We start from the raw sequence: 12,577 nt of genomic DNA, 5'->3' as shown, positions 1-12,577 counted from the left end.
AAAACATACCGGTTGACAAAACGGCAGCTCCGGAAGTCCCACCATCGTCCTCCTCGGAGGACCCTCCATTCCCCAAAGATCGGGGCGGGGTTATTACGGACTCCGGGGAGGGGGTAATTGGAAGAGGGGTGGTTGGAGGAGAGGGGGAAGTGGGACGGAGGGGAAGGAGGCCCGACATTTCCGGGAGAGGGTCTTGGAAGGCTGGGGAGGAGTGGGGAATAGGGGAATTATTGGGGGTGGAGTGTTGGCTGGGGGTTGGGGAGAGTGGGCGTGACCGCCGTCTGGCCGGACGGTGACAGCGTAGTCTTGGCTGTCCCCCTAAAAGATGTCAAACAAATTGTGGTTAGTTTCAGCACAAATCCTGGCCAAAAAACAATTTAAAATCACCCCCCACCAACACAAAACATGCAAATATGAGTAGAATGAATAATTATGAAATAGAGGGAAAACATGGCCATGCAAATATGAGGAGAAGGAATAATTATGAAATAGAGGGAAAACATGGCCAGGCAAATATGAGGAGAATGAATAAATAGGACAGTCATGAAAACATGCACACGCAGTTTGGGCCACAAAGACAAACATGAAAAACAAAATACATAAAACTTACTTTCTGAAATCTGCATGCGAAAGCATGCCAGCAAGCGGGGCATTCGCCGTTGCAGGTCCGACCACCTGCGCTCCAGCTGGCCGATGTTGCGGCGTGAGCCGAAGGAGCGCAGGCGGGCCCGTGCCTCCGCATATGCGGAACGCTTCTGCCGGTTGGTGATGGGTGGAGGCTGGCTGGTGATACGCCTATCTATCACCTCCGTTAGCACCAGCAGCTCGCGCTTGGTGAATGCGGAGGCTCTCATGATGGTAATGGTGTTTTCCCTAAAATTCATTTTTGATAAAGTGGCCAAAAAATTTCTGATTGGCTAATGTATTTGGGAAATTAACAGGAGCAATTCTATTGGTCATGTGTTCGACAGGGCCAGAAATCTCTGGAGAGTTATGATAGGCTTGATGCAGTGACATGCGTAAGCAAATTTAAATAAAGAAATGAACCCCGGGAAATATGCGGGGATCCAAAGCAATAGAACAATTGTTTAATTGTGGGTAACATGTTTTTTGAGCAATAAAAGCGAATGTTTAAGCCGTACGTATTCTGCGGGAAAACACAAACACGGACAAGAGTAAAGTTTCTTGCATTGTGTTGAAAAAAAAAAAACAATTAAGCTAATTGATACATTGATTGGCATGATACGATTGATGGAGGTAGGCAGAATAAAGGAGCAGGTAATCGACATCTGACAAGGCCACTTCCGGTTTATACTTGTGCGTGCGTTCCCTTCAAGCCATTTTGGGGATGTACGCTCGCTATTTCGCACGCTCGTTAGTTAGAGGAGGGGTCGTCTGAGTTTGGGGAGGATTTTTAGATGCGTTCGAAAATACGAGCGAGCCCTTGAATTTAAATATTTTTGTACGTACGCCTAACGTACGTTCGCCCGCTTGCGAGTGGGTCTGAATCAGGCCCCTAGTCTGTTAGAATTTTATGTACAAATTGGCGGTAATTGTGCAAACTCTATCACTGAAGTGGTCTCCTCCTATAGCAGGATGTCTCTGTGATTTCTAACTGTAAGTACTGGGATACCACTCACTACTTATCCTGCCTATCTTAGCAGACAGTAGTAAATGTAGTCCTTGAAGTACCTTTGCTCAGGAGAGTAAGTGGCTTTTTCTTAATTCCTCACAGTCAATATCTATGCTGTAGCCACTAATAGCTGCTTAGTCTGTCCCTTTGTAAGCAAAAAGTCACCTGCATTATATCTAATCAGCTGAGACTGAGGGCCTGATTCAGACCCGTTCGCTATCTGCGTACGCTCGCTAGATGCATATGCAAATTTTTCAATTGATCGCTCGCCAAGGCATAAGCACGCCCACCATGTCTTAGCGAGCGGCCACTTTGTGTATGCGTACGCCCAATCGCACAGGCAGAGCCGCCCACCAGCAGTACGTCATCTCCAGGAAGTGTATTTAAACATTGGTACATCGAGCACCATCGGATGTGAACGCAGTGCTTGAGGTAGCTTTACCCTACCACAAGCACTGCGAGGAAATCAGTGTAAAAAAATGGCAAGTGACATGCCTGTTAATTATGCATGCCTCTAAAACGGCGTTGAAACACCCAGGCACGCCTGCGTTCGCATCTCCAACCCCCCGCTATTAGTGTCCTGCCCCTGTTACCACCCACAAGCGGCCTCTCCTGTCACTCATTACCCTGGGCTGCCTTTGCTGGGTGAGTGAGAGGGTTGCCATCGCTGTGTGTAGTTCACACAGAATCAAGCGTGCGCATGCGCGTACACAGAACATCGGGCCGCTTGCAAACGCACAGCGCTCGCAAGCGACTCTGAATCAGGCCCTGAGATCTGTACTATTCTCAGTGGCAAACGCAGGATTTTTTAAGGGGGGATTTATATATACATATACATACACAGCATCCATACACACACATAACTCATAAGTATACTCATGCACAGAGACACACACATACATAAGTATACTTACACACAGCATACATGTATAAATACACGCAAACATACACACACAAGCATACTTACACACAAGATACCTACATACAGTATATACATAGTTACACACAGCATACATTCATACATACACACAGCCAGGCTCGGACTGGGCCGCCAGGGAGTCGGGTAAATCCCTGGTGGGCCCTCCTGCTTTGTAACTCCGCCCACTTTAACTGGGAGGCAGGGTCAGACTGATTCTCTGAGCAGAGCCACCATCAGGGATTACGGGCCGGATGCTGTATGGGGCACAGACTCACAGGGAAGCCCCAGTCCTCAGCCCCGGCTTTAGTGGGCGCTCCCGTCCTCAATGCCAGCTGCATCGGGCCCCTCCCTCCTCAGCGCCGGCAACATCAGGCCCCCGTCCTCAGTGCTGGGCCCCTCCATCCTCAGCCCCAGCAGCATCGAGCTCCTCCATCGGCAGCATCGGACCCCCCTCGTCCTCAGGTTCGGGCCTCCCCGTCCTCAGTGCTGGGCTCCCATCCTCAGTGCTGGCAGCAGCGGGCCCCCCTGTTTCTTCAGTGCTGGCAGCAGTGAGCCCCATCCTCAGCGCTGAACTCCCCGTCCACTCCTCACCCCTGGCAGCAGTGGGCCCCCATGCCCACAGCGCCGGCAGCGGTGGACCCCTTCCCCATTCTCAGTGCCGGCACCCCCCGCTCGGTCTTACCTCTGGCAGTAGCGGGCCCCGTGTCCTCACTATTGGCAGCAGTGGACCCCTTCCCCATCATCAGCGCCGGCACCCCCCGAGCGGTCTTACCGCTGGCAGCAGCGGGCCCCCGTATCCTCAGTGCCGGAAGCAACGGAGCCCTTCTCCGTCTTCAGCGCCGGCAGCTTCCCCCCCGCGCATTGTCTGCGTGCAGCAGCGATTCCTCCCGTCCTCATCGATGACGGCAGCAGCAGCCCTCCCACTGCACTCATCAACCTCAGCAGCAGGTCCTGTAGAATGCTGGGCTGACTCATGGATGTTATACTGGAGGCTGGTGACCTCTCTATCCAGGTACCATACTTGATTCCCACACAACACCTCACTAATCCCTGTGCAAGTCTCTTACCCACAATCACCTGACCCCTACACTCCGGCAGCAGTGGGCTTCCCTGTCATCAGCAACTGAACAGGGGATTGTAGTTGCGTGCTTGGATCTCATCTCTCTGATGGGCCTCCAGACCAGCTGTATTTCCTTCCTCCCATCCTAGCTCTAATTCTCCCATCACTTAGATTGGCCAGACCTTGAATGTGCATGCACTGTAAACCCCTAAGGACAGTGTGTCTCTAGGCCCCCTTTACCAGCAGTGCTTCTGCCCCTTTACCAGCTGTCCCTCTACCCATCTAACCTGGCTTTCCCTTTGCCCCTCTCCCTGGCTGCACCTTTGCCTCCTTCTCCGGCAGTCCCTCTGCCACCTTCTTCAGCTGTCCCTCTCCCTCTACCCCTTTTCCCGGCTTTCCCTCTGCCCCCTTTCCTGACTGTCCTTCTACCTCCTTTCCTGGCTGTCCCTCTGCCATCTTCCACAGCTGTCCATTCTGCACCTTTCTCTACTGTCCATCTGCCACTTTCCCCACCTGCCCCTCTGCCACCTTCCCCACCTGTCCCTCTGTCACTCTCCCCACCTGTCCATCTGCCACCTTCCACTGTTGTCCCTGTCACTCTCCCCACCTGCCCCTCTACCACAGTTGTCTCTCACCTTACCTAGGTGTCCCTCTGCAACTTACTCTGTCCCACTGTCACTTGAGCCTTTGCCCACTTCTCCATATGTGCCTCTGTCCCCGTACACATTTGCGCCTTCTCCCCATTGCAAGTCGCTGCCATCCAGAAGTGCAGATGAATGGATACACAATCATGATCAACGTCACACCTAAGGACGGTAGGTAAGCACAATTATTTTAAATAAAGCCTTTTTTAGTCTTTAAATTTTTTCTTTTCTGTAAATAAATCTTTCATCTCTCTCATTTTTTTCTCATTTGTTTGTGCTATGTATACATATGTGTATATCCAGGCCGAAACTAAGAGTTTTGTAACCAAGGGTAAGGCAGCAATTTGGCACCCACCCCCCCTTATGCCATGTACAGTAATGCCCCTTACCCCAATATGCCACACACAGAAATGTCCCTTATACTGTACATAATGCCATACTCAGTAATGCCCCTTATACATAAAGCGACACATGGTATTTGCCCCTATACATAATGCCACACACAGTAATTCCCCATTATGCATTATGTCACACACAGTAATGCCCCTTATACATTCTACCACATAATAATGCCCCTTATACATTCTGCCACACACAGTAATGCCCTTTATACATTCTACCACACAATAATGCCCCTTATACATTCTGCCACACACAGTAATGCCCCTTATTCAGTCTACCACACAATAATGCCCATTATACATTCTGCCATGCAAATTAATGACCCTCACCCCGCAGCCTCTCACCTGGTCCCCCTCCTTCCACAGCAGCCCAGTGGGGGTTGATTTGAAGTCGCTCGTCCCGCAGATAGCTGCCCATAGTCTTTCATTGAGAGAGACATGGTGCCCTCCACCGTCATTCAGTTGCGGTCCTGGAATGTCATACCTCCCAACTTTGGTGATTATTGATTTGGGAATTTTCGCACACCATATACTATTTATATTATTATTCTACCAATGCTGCAACTGATTAGTATTATTAGACTTAAGGGGGTATAGATAAAATGTATTAGACTAAATTGGGCACAGTGCTGTCTGAGAATGCATAATATTATGTTTCCTTTGTGGAATGGTTGTGCACCTCTTTTTAATGACCATATCTACCCAATTTTTGGTCATACCCCTTCAGCGGGCCACCGCCTGTGCATTTCCCTGGTGGGCCCTTAATTCCCCAGTCCGACACTGTACACACGCATACTTATGCACAGCATACATACATACATACAAACATGCACACACAAACATCCGCATACTTACCGAGGACTGAGGAGAGAGGGGGAGGAGGTGGGTGACTGCCGGAGCCCATGTGAGCTGAGTTTCTGCTGCTCGGCATGCATAGCAGCTCCTTCCCAGTGATCTCCTCCTGAAGACCAGGGACTTGGAACTGAGCCAGGCCCAGAGCAGCGACACCAGGATGTCGACCACAGCGATGAGAGCTGCGGCCTTTACGGCTCCTGACCACCCACACAGCATGACTGTAAACACCGGGAGATAAGCAACTGCTCCACCCCCTGTTGCCGCCACACCAACACGCTCCCTCACAGCCAGCCAGTCACAGCACAGCAGGGACTGACAGTAACACACAACAGCGCTACCTGCCCGGCACCCGCTGCGCCTGTATCCTTTGCAGAGAGCTCTGCCAACCAGAGCTCTCTGTCTGTGGATACGCGGCAGCTCTGTCGAGCCCGCAGTCTGTGCAGGGGGTGTTTCTGGGTACTCAGAAATCCCCCCTACGTGTGCTACTAATGCTGGCTTTAAAAGAATACTAGTGATGATAGATATATATCTGATGTTGTCTCTGTGCAGCTATGAGTGGAGATCAAACTATGGTGCAGTTTTCAGACAGACCTGTCTCCTCGACGGCAGGGTATAATTCTCAGCACCTAGTAGAGCTGAACAGCCACTCCTCCACAGCCCAGCCCAGACTGCAATCAATAGTAGTGGGAGATTACAGCCACGGACCTCCCCCTCTCTCCCTGCAGATCAGCTGCCGGCAGTTATCGCTCATAACAGCTGCCCACACAGCACCGCAGCCTCTGATCAGCTCTTATGGTGCATACACACGGTCAGATTTTTCTTCAGATCTGAACGATAACGATTTCAAAAATCGTTCATATCTGAAGGAAAATCTGACATATCTGACATGTTTGAACGATTTACGATGCGCGTTCCCTATGGTCAGATAACGATATCTGACATCTGATGTGTTTGCAGTCAGACTTGGACGATTCCATTCATTTTAATGTAGTCAGAAATCGTTCAAATCTTTTGTAAAATCGTTTAAATCGTTCAATTGTTCATCTGACAAATCTGACCGTGTGTATGCACCATTACAGTGCTGGCTTTCAGTCTCCAGTCTAAAGGTGGGTACACACCAGACAGTTATATCTACAGATGATGGTCGTTCATACACACTGAATGGCCACGCCCTTCAGTGTGTCGAAGGGCCACGCCCTTCAGTGTGTCGTTCATACACACTGAATGGCCACGCCCCCTTCGGAAAAAGAAAAAAAAATATTTGCAACGCTGGGAAGGGAGGTACTGTGTGCCCCTCAGCCCGGTGCACAGCCAATGGGGGGTGCAATCAGCATGATCGCTCTCCCCTTTGGCATAGGAGACAGCTCGGCCTGCTGCTTTAGCAGCCTTGGACAGTCTCCCAGTCCAGCCCAGCACACAGCAGCGTCCAGCTCTCCCCATGCAAACTATAGGAGAGACATCATGACGTCTCTCCCATAGTTCCGAATAGTTCCTGGGTGCACAGGGTGGCGGCGGATGCAGGAGCTGGGATTAAGGTAAGTGTTGTTTTTTTTTTCTAAGCGACACTACGGGGCATTACTATGGGGTATATGGGCACTACTACAGGGGCAATACTATGGGGGTATATGGGCACTACTACAGGGGCATTACTATGGGGGTATATGTACACTACTACAGGGGCAATACTATGGGGGTATATGGGCACTACTACAGGGGCAATATTATCGGGGTATATGGGCACTACAGGGGCAATACTATGAGGGTATTACTATGGGGGTATATGGGCACTACTACAGGGGCATTACTATGGGGGTATATGGGCACTACTACAGGGGTATTACTATGGGGGTATATGGGCACTACAGGGGCATTACTATGGTGGTATATGGGTACTACTACAGGGGCATTACTATTTGCGCACTACAGGTACATCACTATGGGGGTATTACTACTGTATATGGGCACTACTACAGGGGCATTACTATGGGGGTATTACTACTGTATATGGGCACTACTACAGGGTCATTACTATGTAAGTATATATATATATATGTGTGTGTGTAGGGGTAGCGGGCACCAGGCAAAATTTTGCCTAGGGAACCAAATTAGCTAGGGCCGGCTCTGGTTCTGTGCAGCACATATTTAAAACAGTCTATTACTAATAAAGAGCACCACACATGGTTATCTGAACATGGGGCAGCACATGAGCTTTTCTTAGCATGGGTGATACCACCACATATACATGCATATATGGTCTTTTGGTGGGGTATCACACAAATACTGGGATCTATCCACTTCCGATGGGGAGGGCACAGTGGTATGGGAGAGCACAGTGGGGGATAGAAAAGCACAGTGTGGGGTGGGGAATGTGAGAGCACAGTGGGCAATAGAAGAGCAGTGTGGGATGGGAAGAGGCAGTGTGGGATGGGGATAGGGGAGCACATTGAGGGATGAGCTATGAGAGAGTATAGTATTAGTATAGTGTTGGATGGGGGAGCACTTTGGGATATGGAAGCATAGTCTGGGATGGGGAGCTTATGTGTAATATAAATATATATATATAATAAAATATGCTTATGCAAAGGAGCTAATACCAGTCCCCATGCTGCTTAGGTTAAGTACATCAAGAATCAAGTAGCCGGCGGAGCCAAGCCAGCACTGAGAGGCTAGAGAGGATCCAGCACATGGCGAGCTGAGAAGTGGCGCTGACCCAAGCAGAGATGCCACAGCAGGTAGACATAGAATAAGGTAAGTGTGGGGCATGGAGGGCCACTGTGGCTCAGAGGTTCCCCAGAGAAACTACATTTAGGTAAGACAGACTCTCAGGCAGCTAGCTTGTACCTGCCAGGCAACCTGGGATGGGAGTCCCCTAAAAAATGTGTTGACCGGGCTCCATGATTTCTGTTGCCGGCCCTGCTTGCAGATAGTGGAACGACAGTACGATTACAACATTGTAATCGTACAGTCGTTCCTCATCTCCTGTAGTGCCTACACTGAACGATATGTTGTTCAGTGCATGCACCCTCCCTCATCCTCATGACGGTCAATCTGCCAATAACAACAGATTGGCCAATCGATCGTGTATAAAAATCTTTCCCTTTTTCAATCGATTGTGGCAATTCTGCAATCGATTGAAAAAGGGAAAGATTTTTATACACATTCGATTGCAAATTGCACCATTGCTGAAATCAATTGCTGATGTATGGGGGCCTTAAGAAGCAGCTCACTGTTGAGATCATAGGTGTGCTTCTGGAACTCCTCTGAGCACAGGGCCGGTACATTGGTACTGGTTGTACCCCCTGATGGCAGCCCTGGTGCCAGCATCTTGGGAGACCCTCTTGAGCCCCAGCACAGTAAGGAGCAGCAAATGTTTCACCTTAGCTGTACTTCCCGGAAGCTTTGGTGACATGCTTTGTATGTTCTCCGTTCATCGTGGTCCTGTCTTATGCTGCATGCTAATTGATATTAGCTTCTTTAAATAGCAGCTTCAGCAGCAAATCTGTAGCAATTATAGTGTTTCATGCAATTTATTCCATTGGTGGCCTGGGTGTGCGGGTAGACGAGCCTAGGGCGGTGTGTTCCTGGGGGTCCCCTGTCCACTCAGAGGAGTCGGGCCAGACCCTAGTAGGCAGGCAGAGTAGTGTAGGGAGGTGATAAATACGGCTCCCCTGGGAGGGGAGACAAAAGGCCTGATGGGAAGGAGCTGGGCAGCAGGTACTGCCATGTAGTTGATAAGGAATTTAGACATCTTGCAGTAGGGGAAAGACTGCCCTGCCCCGGGGAAATAGCTATCACTAAAGGAGAGTCCACATATGGGAAGGAGCTGTGCAGCAACGCTGTTATGTAATTATGGAGGAGTCATGCATTACCTGCAGGGGGGAGAGGAGCAGGGTGTCCCAACCAGTAATTATCTGGGTGTCATAACAAGGTCCCACTGGAGGTCGGCGGCTGTGGCCAGAGTGCTCCCACAGTGAAAGTATCCCGGTTGCGAAGAGCTGGTGCTAGGACCCCCCAGTGAGCACCCCTGCTGGAAGACTGCGGGACAAGGCTGGCGGTCAGCAGCTGTGGTGCAGACTGAGAAACGGCCATGGTGTGGAGGATCCCGGCTGTGATAGCCGGCGCAAAGACCCTAGCAGACCCCAGTGAGGACAAGGGGCTGTGCCTGTTGGAGTGTTAGTGAACCCTCTGCCACCCCTGGATTATAATTACCGATGCACTGCATCCCGGGCAGTGCTGGAGGTCGGAGGTGGCAGAAGAGCCGCAGTTCTGGGGTGAGATACTCTCCTATGTGCTAAGTGTTGTTGCTAGGAAAATGCATTTAACAAGCTTTGCTTGTGTTTTGTGAAAAAGGAGAATTAGTATGTGCTATAGCTACTGTGCAAATTTATGCTCAGACTTCTGCTCATATTTAATTACAGATATGTTGATGTTATGTAAACAAATATATTTGTTTGTGAAATGTTGATGCTGTTGGTTGTGTGGTAAGTGAGCTATATATATTGTTTTGTGATTGGTAAAGATAGGATACCATGTCAAAATTGCCATTGTTCCCTATAATCCTTATTTATGCATTAACCAGCTGTAATGTCAAAATCTAATATTGCTATCTGTGCGGATGTGGTTTTTATTATACTTATACCACTTGCCAGTGAGTGCAAAAGTGAATAGTGAATCGGATCTGTTAGGACTAAAATCAGTTTATATGCTTATAAAAGTGCACATTTGATTTTCCTTTCATGTAAAGTTGCTGTTCTCAACAATATATGTTATGACGAGCGAGTGTTTGAATAAGCGCAAGCAAGCTTAAACCCCTAGGGATGGTGGGGATGCATACAATCACACAGGAGAAGATAGGGAATAGCCTATAGGATTAGTTAGGGGCGGGTTTAGGGTGGGGTGGCAGACATTTTGTGGCTTAGAGTACATAGGACCTGCCTCTTTCATCGATCTTCGGTGAGAGAAAGTGCTGTTAGGTAAATGTTTAATAAAGTATACTCTATTCTCTTGTTTTCTTCTTTCGTTTATTGAACAAAAATTTAATAAACAATAAGTTGACAAAATTACAATTTTGGGAGGTACCAAAACAGTACAAATAGAAAACAGATGACAAAACATTGTACATTACATAAAAAAAAAAGATAAAATAAAAATTCACATATAGTAATGATACAATAATAGCCTTTGAGGAAAATTTTGTAAAAACGGTTAAACTAATACACAAACTGTGTACAGAAGTGATCAAAACAGTAGTTTGGGTTGGATAAAGAGTGGGATAAGAGGGGAGCGGTGGAGGAAAAAAAAAAAAAGGGGGGTGCGAGTCGGGGTATAGAAAAAAAAAAGGGAGAGAAATTAAAATAAATAAGATAGTAGTGCAATATGGATAAACAGTGAAGGGATCATCCTAGACCTGGAAGTGTGGTTTTGTGATAGGAGTACCAGTGATTCCAAATAGAGTGGAATTTATTAACCGTGTTGTTTTGTAAGCTAGTAATATATTCCATTTTTGCAATATACCAAATTCTATTCAGAAGTTCCTGCTGGGTAGGGATATCTGGTGACTTCCAGTTGCAAGCAATTTGGTATTTGGCTGCGCAAGAGATATGAAGGACCATTTTGTTAGAAGGGTTAGGGACATCGTCAATTGGAGCGCATAGTAATAAGATAATGGATGAAAAAGAGAGTTCGGGAGGTTAACATTTCGGGAAATTAGAGAACGTACCATGTCCCAAAAAGGAATAATTAAAGGGCAGGACCACCATATATGTATAAATGATCCTTGATGGCCACATCCCCTCCAACATAGATTGGAAACAGAGGGATAAATTCGATTGAGGCGTTCCGGAACCATATTTTATAAGAATTCTCTTTTATGGCTACACTAATGGAACACTTAGAGACTGCTAAGCGTATATTAACCCAGGTATCTTCATCAAGGGTCAAACCTAAATCAGATTCCCAGGCCTGTTCATGTGCCTCAAGTGGGGGAGACTGCCGTGCTAAAATTGAGTGATAAAGTTGTGAAATAATCCCTCTTTCATTGGGTCTGTAGATACAGAATCTTTCCAAAGATGTAAGGTTGGTTGAATATTGATAATGGAGGGAGTTAGGAATTCCATGTTTTTCATGAATTTCTACAAATGATGTAGGAGAAGATGACCCTACTATATGATGAAGTCTAGTAATGCCAGCAGTTTGCCAAGGGCGGGCCATAGCTTGGGAAAGGCCTGGGGGGAATGTGGGGTTATTCCATATAGGAGTCAGAGGTGAAGGTTGAGAAGAGAGAGTGAATTTTTTGTTGAGAAAATCCCAATTGTTGAGGGTTAGCAAGACAGTTGGGGCCAGAAGCACTGAGCCGGGTCTGTGTTTGCGAAGGAGCCATGGTAAATCAGAAACCGGATACGAGCCTATCAGCTCATTTTCTAAATCCACCCACCGTTTTGTGTGACCAGAGGAGTGCCAAGCAATCATCTGGCTAAGTCGAGTGGCATTATAGTATTGGCGTAGGATGGGCACCCCAAACCTCCCATCGATGAGTGTTTAGCAAGTATTTCTCGGCAAATTCTGTTTTTTTGTTGTTCCAAATAAAATTACAAAGTGTGGACTGGAGAGAGTTAAGAGTAGAGATAGGGATAGATACTGGGCCTGAAATAAATATAATAATTTGGGAAGAATATTCATTTTGATCGCGTTTATACGGCCTATCCAGGAGAGGAAATATGTATTCCATTGTTGTAGGTCTCTGTGAATTAATGGAATGGGTATGAAATACCGCCGGCCGACATCAGCAGAGTTCCGAGCAGCGGAAGGCCGACAGCGCTGGAAATCCCGATCGTGGATAGGTGAGTATCTACTAACCTAACCCTCCTTAGGGGTGCCTAACCCTAACTTCCCCCCCAAGTGCCTAACCCTAATCCCCCCTCTAAGTGCCTAACCCTAACCACCCCTTTCCCCGCTGCCTAAACCTAAGTCCCCCGGGGGGGTGCCTAACCCTAAGTCCCCCCCGGGGTGCCTAACCCTAACCCTACCTCTCCCTAGCCTAGCCCTAACCCTCCCGGGGGGGTGCTT

The sequence above is a fragment of the Taudactylus pleione genome, unplaced genomic scaffold (assembly GCF_031769625.1).
Source record: "Taudactylus pleione unplaced genomic scaffold, aTauple2 ptg000352l, whole genome shotgun sequence".
NCBI lineage: Eukaryota > Metazoa > Chordata > Amphibia > Anura > Myobatrachidae > Taudactylus > Taudactylus pleione.
Note: the sequence above shows the minus strand (reverse complement) of the source record.